Source organism: Oncorhynchus gorbuscha, unplaced genomic scaffold (genome assembly GCF_021184085.1).
Source record: "Oncorhynchus gorbuscha isolate QuinsamMale2020 ecotype Even-year unplaced genomic scaffold, OgorEven_v1.0 Un_scaffold_740, whole genome shotgun sequence".
Taxonomy (NCBI): Eukaryota; Metazoa; Chordata; class Actinopteri; order Salmoniformes; family Salmonidae; genus Oncorhynchus; species Oncorhynchus gorbuscha.
In genome coordinates, this window is record NW_025745787.1 from 1 (window position 1) to 10,000 (window position 10,000).

Sequence of the window (10,000 nt, forward strand, 5' to 3'; positions counted from 1 at the left end):
AATGATTTTGAAGCTAGGTAACCACTAAATGATTTTGAAGCTAGGTAACCACTAGATGATTTTGAAGCTAGGTAACCACTAAATGATTTTGAAGCTAGGTAACCACTAAATGATTTTGAAGCTAGGTAACCACTAAATGATTTTGAAGCTAGGTAACCACTAGATGATTTTTTTGAAGCTAGGTAACCACTAGATGATTTTGAAGCTAGGTTACCACTAAATGATTTTGAAGCTAGGTTACCACTAAATGATTTTGAAGCTAGGTTACCTCTAGATGATTTTGAAGCTAGGTTACCACGAGATGATTTTGAAGCTAGGTTACCACGAGATGATTTTGAAGCTAGGTTACCTCTAGATGATTTTGAAGCTAGGTTACCTCTAGATGATTTTGAAGCTAGGTTACCACGAGATGATTTTGAAGCTAGGTTACCACGAGATGATTTTGAAGCTAGGTTGATTTTGACAAAGGAGTTTGTGGATGTATCAGGCCGTAATAGTATCATCACATCCTCTGTTTCTGTCCCAGTGCAACCAGGACAGATTACACCATTTTCAAACAAGTCCCCCCCCAAAAAAGAGAGTGAGGATTCAACAGTCCCCCCCCTTTTTGCAATCTTCTTCCGTATCACATGACAGCTCCTAGTTATTGCCTCCTCTCAGGATGGTTATATATCCATGTGGATGTGCGTGCTCCTCTCTGGATGGTTATATATCCATGTGGATGTGTGTGCTCGTCTCTGGATGGTTATATATCCATGTGGATGTGTGTGCTCCTCTCTGGATGGTTATATATCCATGTGGATGTGTGTGCTCCTCTCTGGATGGTTATATATCCATGTGGGTGTGTGTGCTCCTCTCTGGATGGTTATATATCCATGTGGATGTGTGTGCTCCTCTCTGGATGGTTATATATCCATGTGGATGTGTGTGCTCCTCTCAGGATGGTTATATATCCATGTGGATGTGGATGTGTGTGCTCCTCTCTGGATGGTTATATATCCATGTGGATGTGTGTGCTCCTCTCTGGATGGTTATATATCCATGTGGATGTGTGTGCTCCTCTCTGGATGGTTATATATCCATGTGGATGTGTGTACTCCTCTCTGGATGGTTATATATCCATGTGGATGTGTGTGCTCCTCTCTGGATGGTTATATATCCATGTGGATGTGGATGTGTGTGCTCCTCTCTGGATGGTTATATATCCATGTGGATGTGTGTGCTCCTCTCTGGATGGTTATATATCCATGTGGATGTGTGTGCTCCTCTCTGGATGGTTATATATCCATGTGGATGTGTGTGCTCCTCTCTGGATGGTTATATATCCATGTGGATGTGTGTGCTCCTCTCTGGATGGTTATATATCCATGTGGATGTGTGTGCTCCTCTCAGGATGGTTATATATCCATGTGGATGTGTGTGCTCCTCTCAGGATGGTTATATATCCATGTGGATGTGTGTGCTCCTCTCAGGATGGTTATATATCCATGTGGATGTGTGTGCTCCTCTCTGGATGGTTATATATCCATGTGGATGTGTGTGCTCCTCTCTGGATGGTTATATATCCATGTGGATGTGGATGTGTGTGCTCCTCTCTGGATGGTTATATATCCATGTGGATGTGTGTGCTCCTCTCTGGATGGTTATATATCCATGTGGATGTGTGTGCTCCTCTCTGGATGGTTATATATCCATGTGGATGTGGATGTGTGTGCTCCTCTCTGGATGGTTATATATCCATGTGGATGTGTGTGCTCCTCTCTGGATGGTTATATATCCATGTGGATGTGTGTGCTCCTCTCTGGATGGTTATATATCCATGTGGATGTGGATGTGTGTGCTCCTCTCTGGATGGTTATATATCCATGTGGATGTGGATGTGTGTGCTCCTCTCTGGATGGTTATATATCCATGTGGATGTGTGTGCTCCTCTCTGGATGGTTATATATCCATGTGGATGTGTGTGCTCCTCTCTGGATGGTTATATATCCATGTGGATGTGTGTGCTCCTCTCTGGATGGTTATATATCCATGTGGATGTGTGTGCTCCTCTCTGGATGGTTATATATCCATGTGGATGTGTGTGCTCCTCTCTGGATGGTTATATATCCATGTGGATGTGTGTGCTCCTCTCTGGATGGTTATATATCCATGTGGATGTGCGTGCTCCTCTCTGGATGGTTATATATCCATGTGGATGTGTGTGCTCCTCTCTGGATGGTTATATATCCATGTGGATGTGTGTGCTCCTCTCTGGATGGTTATATATCCATGTGGATGTGTGTGCTCCTCTCTGGATGGTTATATATCCATGTGGATGTGGATGTGTGTGCTCCTCTCTGGATGGTTATATATCCATGTGGGTGTGTGTGCTCCTCTCTGGATGGTTATATATCCATGTGGATGTGTGTGCTCCTCTCTGGATGGTTATATATCCATGTGGATGTGGATGTGTGTGCTCCTCTCTGGATGGTTATATATCCATGTGGGTGTGTGTGCTCCTCTCTGGATGGTTATATATCCATGTGGATGTGGATGTGTGTGCTCCTCTCTGGATGGTTATATATCCATGTGGATGTGTGTGCTCCTCTCTGGATGGTTATATATCCATGTGGATGTGCGTGCTCCTCTCTGGATGGTTATATATCCATGTGGATGTGTGTGCTCCTCTCTGGATGGTTATATATCCATGTGGATGTGTGTGCTCCTCTCTGGATGGTTATATATCCATGTGGATGTGGATGTGTGTGCTCCTCTCTGGATGGTTATATATCCATGTGGATGTGTGTGCTCCTCTCTGGATGGTTATATATCCATGTGGATGTGTGTGCTCCTCTCTGGATGGTTATATATCCATGTGGATGTGTGTGCTCCTCTCTGGATGGTTATATATCCATGTGGATGTGTGCTCCTCTCTGGATGGTTATATATCCATGTGGATGTGTGTGCTCCTCTCTGGATGGTTATATATCCATGTGGATGTGTGTGCTCCTCTCAGGATGGTTATATATCCATGTGGATGTGTGTGCTCCTCTCTGGATGGTTATATATCCATGTGGATGTGTGTGCTCCTCTCTGGATGGTTATATATCCATGTGGATGTGGATGTGTGTGCTCCTCTCTGGATGGTTATATATCCATGTGGATGTGTGTGCTCCTCTCTGGATGGTTATATATCCATGTGGATGTGTGTGCTCCTCTCAGGATGGTTATATATCCATGTGGATGTGGATGTGTGTGCTCCTCTCTGGATGGTTATATATCCATGTGGATGTGGATGTGTGTGCTCCTCTCTGGATGGTTATATATCCATGTGGATGTGTGTGCTCCTCTCAGGATGGTTATATATCCATGTGGATGTGTGTGCTCCTCTCTGGATGGTTATATATCCATGTGGATGTGTGTGCTCCTCTCAGGATGGTTATATATCCATGTGGATGTGGATGTGTGTGCTCCTCTCTGGATGGTTATATATCCATGTGGATGTGGATGTGTGTGCTCCTCTCTGGATGGTTATATATCCATGTGGATGTGTGTGCTCCTCTCTGGATGGTTATATATCCATGTGGATGTGTGTGCTCCTCTCTGGATGGTTATATATCCATGTGGATGTGTGTGCTCCTCTCTGGATGGTTATATATCCATGTGGATGTGGATGTGTGTGCTCCTCTCTGGATGGTTATATATCCATGTGGATGTGTGTGCTCCTCTCTGGATGGTTATATATCCATGTGGATGTGTGTGCTCCTCTCAGGATGGTTATATATCCATGTGGATGTGTGTGCTCCTCTCTGGATGGTTATATATCCATGTGGATGTGTGTGCTCCTCTCTGGATGGTTATATATCCATGTGGATGTGTGTGCTCCTCTCAGGATGGTTATATATCCATGTGGATGTGTGTGCTCCTCTCTGGATGGTTATATATCCATGTGGATGTGTGTGCTCCTCTCTGGATGGTTATATATCCATGTGGATGTGTGTGCTCCTCTCTGGATGGTTATATATCCATGTGGATGTGGATGTGTGTGCTCCTCTCTGGATGGTTATATATCCATGTGGATGTGTGTGCTCCTCTCTGGATGGTTATATATCCATGTGGATGTGTGTGCTCCTCTCTGGATGGTTATATATCCATGTGGATGTGTGTGCTCCTCTCTGGATGGTTATATATCCATGTGGATGTGCGTGCTCCTCTCTGGATGGTTATATATCCATGTGGATGTGCGTGCTCCTCTCTGGATGGTTATATATCCATGTGGATGTGTGTGCTCCTCTCTGGATGGTTATATATCCATGTGGATGTGGATGTGCGTGCTCCTCTCTGGATGGTTATATATCCATGTGGATGTGTGTGCTCCTCTCTGGATGGTTATATATCCATGTGGATGTGTGTGCTCCTCTCAGGATGGTTATATATCCATGTGGATGTGGATGTGCGTGCTCCTCTCTGGATGGTTATATATCCATGTGGATGTGTGTGCTCCTCTCTGGATGGTTATATATCCATGTGGATGTGTGTGCTCCTCTCTGGATGGTTATATATCCATGTGGATGTGTGTGCTCCTCTCTGGATGGTTATATATCCATGTGGATGTGGATGTGCGTGCTCCTCTCTGGATGGTTATATATCCATGTGGATGTGTGTGCTCCTCTCTGGATGGTTATATATCCATGTGGATGTGGATGTGCGTGCTCCTCTCTGGATGGTTATATATCCATGTGGATGTGTGTGCTCCTCTCTGGATGGTTATATATCCATGTGGATGTGTGTGCTCCTCTCTGGATGGTTATATATCCATGTGGATGTGTGTGCTCCTCTCTGGATGGTTATATATCCATGTGGATGTGTGTGCTCCTCTCAGGATGGTTATATATCCATGTGGATGTGTGTGCTCCTCTCAGGATGGTTATATATCCATGTGGATGTGGATGTGCGTGCTCCTCTCTGGATGGTTATATATCCATGTGGATGTGTGTGCTCCTCTCTGGATGGTTATATATCCATGTGGATGTGTGTGCTCCTCTCTGGATGGTTATATATCCATGTGGATGTGTGTGCTCCTCTCTGGATGGTTATATATCCATGTGGATGTGGATGTGTGTGCTCCTCTCTGGATGGTTATATATCCATGTGGATGTGTGTGCTCCTCTCTGGATGGTTATATATCCATGTGGATGTGTGTGCTCCTCTCAGGATGGTTATATATCCATGTGGATGTGGATGTGCGTGCTCCTCTCTGGATGGTTATATATCCATGTGGATGTGTGTGCTCCTCTCTGGATGGTTATATATCCATGTGGATGTGTGTGCTCCTCTCTGGATGGTTATATATCCATGTGGATGTGTGTGCTCCTCTCTGGATGGTTATATATCCATGTGGATGTGTGTGCTCCTCTCTGGATGGTTATATATCCATGTGGATGTGGATGTGCGTGCTCCTCTCTGGATGGTTATATATCCATGTGGATGTGTGTGCTCCTCTCTGGATGGTTATATATCCATGTGGATGTGGATGTGCGTGCTCCTCTCTGGATGGTTATATATCCATGTGGATGTGTGTGCTCCTCTCTGGATGGTTATATATCCATGTGGATGTGTGTGCTCCTCTCTGGATGGTTATATATCCATGTGGATGTGTGTGCTCCTCTCTGGATGGTTATATATCCATGTGGATGTGTGTGCTCCTCTCTGGATGGTTATATATCCATGTGGATGTGGATGTGCGTGCTCCTCTCTGGATGGTTATATATCCATGTGGAAGTGTGTGCTCCTCTCTGGATGGTTATATATCCATGTGGATGTGTGTGCTCCTCTCTGGATGGTTATATATCCATGTGGATGTGTGTGCTCCTCTCTGGATGGTTATATATCCATGTGGATGTGTGTGCTCCTCTCTGGATGGTTATATATCCATGTGGATGTGTGTGCTCCTCTCTGGATGGTTATATATCCATGTGGGTGTGCGTGCTCCTCTCTGGATGGTTATATATCCATGTGGATGTGGATGTGTGTGCTCCTCTCTGGATGGTTATATATCCATGTGGATGTGTGTGCTCCTCTCTGGATGGTTATATATCCATGTGGATGTGTGTGCTCCTCTCTGGATGGTTATATATCCATGTGGATGTGTGTGCTCCTCTCTGGATGGTTATATATCCATGTGGATGTGTGTGCTCCTCTCTGGATGGTTATATATCCATGTGGATGTGTGTGCTCCTCTCTGGATGGTTATATATCCATGTGGATGTGTGTGCTCCTCTCTGGATGGTTATATATCCATGTGGATGTGTGTGCTCCTCTCTGGATGGTTATATATCCATGTGGATGTGGATGTGTGTGCTCCTCTCTGGATGGTTATATATCCATGTGGATGTGTGTGCTCCTCTCTGGATGGTTATATATCCATGTGGATGTGTGTGCTCCTCTCTGGATGGTTATATATCCATGTGGATGTGTGTGCTCCTCTCTGGATGGTTATATATCCATGTGGATGTGGATGTGCGTGCTCCTCTCTGGATGGTTATATATCCATGTGGATGTGTGTGCTCCTCTCTGGATGGTTATATATCCATGTGGATGTGTGTGCTCCTCTCTGGATGGTTATATATCCATGTGGATGTGTGTGCTCCTCTCTGGATGGTTATATATCCATGTGGATGTGTGTGCTCCTCTCTGGATGGTTATATATCCATGTGGATGTGTGTGCTCCTCTCAGGATGGTTATATATCCATGTGGATGTGTGTGCTCCTCTCAGGATGGTTATATATCCATGTGGGTGTGGATGTGTGTGCTCCTCTCTGGATGGTTATATATCCATGTGGATGTGTGTGCTCCTCTCTGGATGGTTATATATCCATGTGGATGTGGATGTGTGTGCTCCTCTCTGGATGGTTATATATCCATGTGGATGTGTGTGCTCCTCTCTGGATGGTTATATATCCATGTGGATGTGTGTGCTCCTCTCTGGATGGTTATATATCCATGTGGATGTGTGTGCTCCTCTCTGGATGGTTATATATCCATGTGGATGTGTGTGCTCCTCTCTGGATGGTTATATATCCATGTGGATGTGTGTGCTCCTCTCTGGATGGTTATATATCCATGTGGATGTGTGTGCTCCTCTCTGGATGGTTATATATCCATGTGGATGTGTGTGCTCCTCTCTGGATGGTTATATATCCATGTGGATGTGGATGTGTGTGCTCCTCTCTGGATGGTTATATATCCATGTGGATGTGTGTGCTCCTCTCTGGATGGTTATATATCCATGTGGATGTGTGTGCTCCTCTCTGGATGGTTATATATCCATGTGGATGTGGATGTGTGTGCTCCTCTCTGGATGGTTATATATCCATGTGGATGTGTGTGCTCCTCTCTGGATGGTTATATATCCATGTGGATGTGTGTGCTCCTCTCTGGATGGTTATATATCCATGTGGATGTGTGTGCTCCTCTCTGGATGGTTATATATCCATGTGGATGTGTGTGCTCCTCTCTGGATGGTTATATATCCATGTGGATGTGTGTGCTCCTCTCTGGATGGTTATATATCCATGTGGATGTGTGTGCTCCTCTCTGGATGGTTATATATCCATGTGGATGTGTGTGCTCCTCTCTGGATGGTTATATATCCATGTGGATGTGTGTGCTCCTCTCTGGATGGTTATATATCCATGTGGATGTGTGTGCTCCTCTCTGGATGGTTATATATCCATGTGGATGTGTGTGCTCCTCTCTGGATGGTTATATATCCATGTGGATGTGTGTGCTCCTCTCTGGATGGTTATATATCCATGTGGATGTGTGTGCTCCTCTCTGGATGGTTATATATCCATGTGGATGTGTGTGCTCCTCTCTGGATGGTTATATATCCATGTGGATGTGGATGTGCGTGCTCCTCTCTGGATGGTTATATATCCATGTGGATGTGTGTGCTCCTCTCTGGATGGTTATATATCCATGTGGATGTGTGTGCTCCTCTCTGGATGGTTATATATCCATGTGGATGTGTGTGCTCCTCTCTGGATGGTTATATATCCATGTGGATGTGTGTGCTCCTCTCTGGATGGTTATATATCCATGTGGATGTGTGTGCTCCTCTCTGGATGGTTATATATCCATGTGGATGTGGATGTGTGTGCTCCTCTCTGGATGGTTATATATCCATGTGGATGTGGATGTGTGTGCTCCTCTCTGGATGGTTATATATCCATGTGGATGTGGATGTGTGTGCTCCTCTCTGGATGGTTATATATCCATGTGGATGTGGATGTGTGTGCTCCTCTCTGGATGGTTATATATCCATGTGGATGTGTGTGCTCCTCTCTGGATGGTTATATATCCATGTGGATGTGTGTGCTCCTCTCTGGATGGTTATATATCCATGTGGGTGTGCGTGCTCCTCTCTCCTTGGATCAGTGTTTAATGTTATCCAAACTAGGGAGCTGAACTCCCATTCAGGCTCTCTGTACAGGATGTATAGTATGAAGCAGCAACGTGGTCAGTGATTGGTCAAGGCCAATACAAAGCTCACCGTGATTGGTCAAGGCCAATACCAAGCTCACCATAATGGTTTTCTGTCGCATCACAATCACTCATCAAACTATGTGTATTAATGATCTCTATGGGGGGAGGGGGTAGGAAAATCAATGATGTGGTAATATTATTAACTGTGGGGTGAAGCTAATAGAGGTAAATGGCAGCTAGTCTGACGCTTTGCCTCAATGTTAATATACACTTTAGATTCAAACACCCTCTACCCTGCCCCATTATTTCATCACCTAGCACTCTCTCCTCTCTCGCTCCTTTCTCTCTCTCTCACTCTCTCTCTCTCTCCCTCTCTCATTTCTCTCTCTCTCTCCTTCTCTCTCTCCTCTCTCTCCTCTCTCTCCTCTCTCTCCTCTCTCCCCTCTCTCTCCTTTCTTTTTCCTTTCTCTCTCTGTCCTGTCTCTCCTCTCCCTCTCTCCCTTCTCTCTCCCTTCATTCTCTCTCCTCTCTCCTTTCTTTTTCCTTTCTCTCTCTCTCTCTCTCTCCCTTCTCTCTCCCTTCATTCTCTCTCCTCTCTCCTTTCTTTTTCCTTTCTCTCTCTCTCTCTCTCTCCCTTCTCTCTCCCTTCATTCTCTCTCCTCTCTCCTTTCTTTTTCCTTTCTCTCTCTCTCTCTCTCTCCCTTCTCTCTCCCTTCATTCTCCACTTTCTGCAACATCTAACGCTGATGTTCTTTCATTCCATTACTCTTCTCATTCAGAATATATAGAAGGGGTCAATTGCTGCTTTTACGCGGCGAGGAGCGTTGCTCTGACCGGGGGGCGCAGAGCGCTGAGACGGCTGGCTTAACCATGATGAATCACCCGACGCTTTCATTTACATGCTGCAGAACCCCACATCAAGGTCCATTAGAAGGGCAAATCAAATATTTATGTTTGTTTTATTGAAAGTGCTAGATTCCATCTCTGTTTCTGCCATCGTCTCATGAAGGGGGGGTCCTGAGCGGTGCGTGAGTAAGGCTATCTAAATTCCCTCTCACCTGAACGCTAAGAGGCCGACAACGTTATTTGCGAAAGTGGAAAGAGGTGTATTTCCTGGATTGTTCGCGTGTTCGATGTATTTATTTTTTGGCGGGGGGGGGGGGGGGGGGTGGTTAGGACTACATCTCATATGTGGTATAAACACGTCCAAACGGAGAGACGGGGTGCTCTGAGAGGGACAGAGGTGTGTACGGAGCACCGTTGCCCAGGCAACGTTTTTATTGGTAACAAGAGATAGTTTAAAGCGTTTACTGAAATAAGAAAATTCTGCGTAGATATTTCTCTCTCCGCTGAGACAAAACTAAAAATACTCTGGTGGAATTAAAACTCTGTGTCGTTGTTTGTGTCGCACTGCTTTGTTTTGGACCAGGTCGCAGTTGTAAATGAGAACTTGTTCTCAACTAGCCTACCTGGTTAAATAAAGGTGTTCTCAACTGGCCTACCTGGTTAAATAAAGGTGTTCTCAACTAG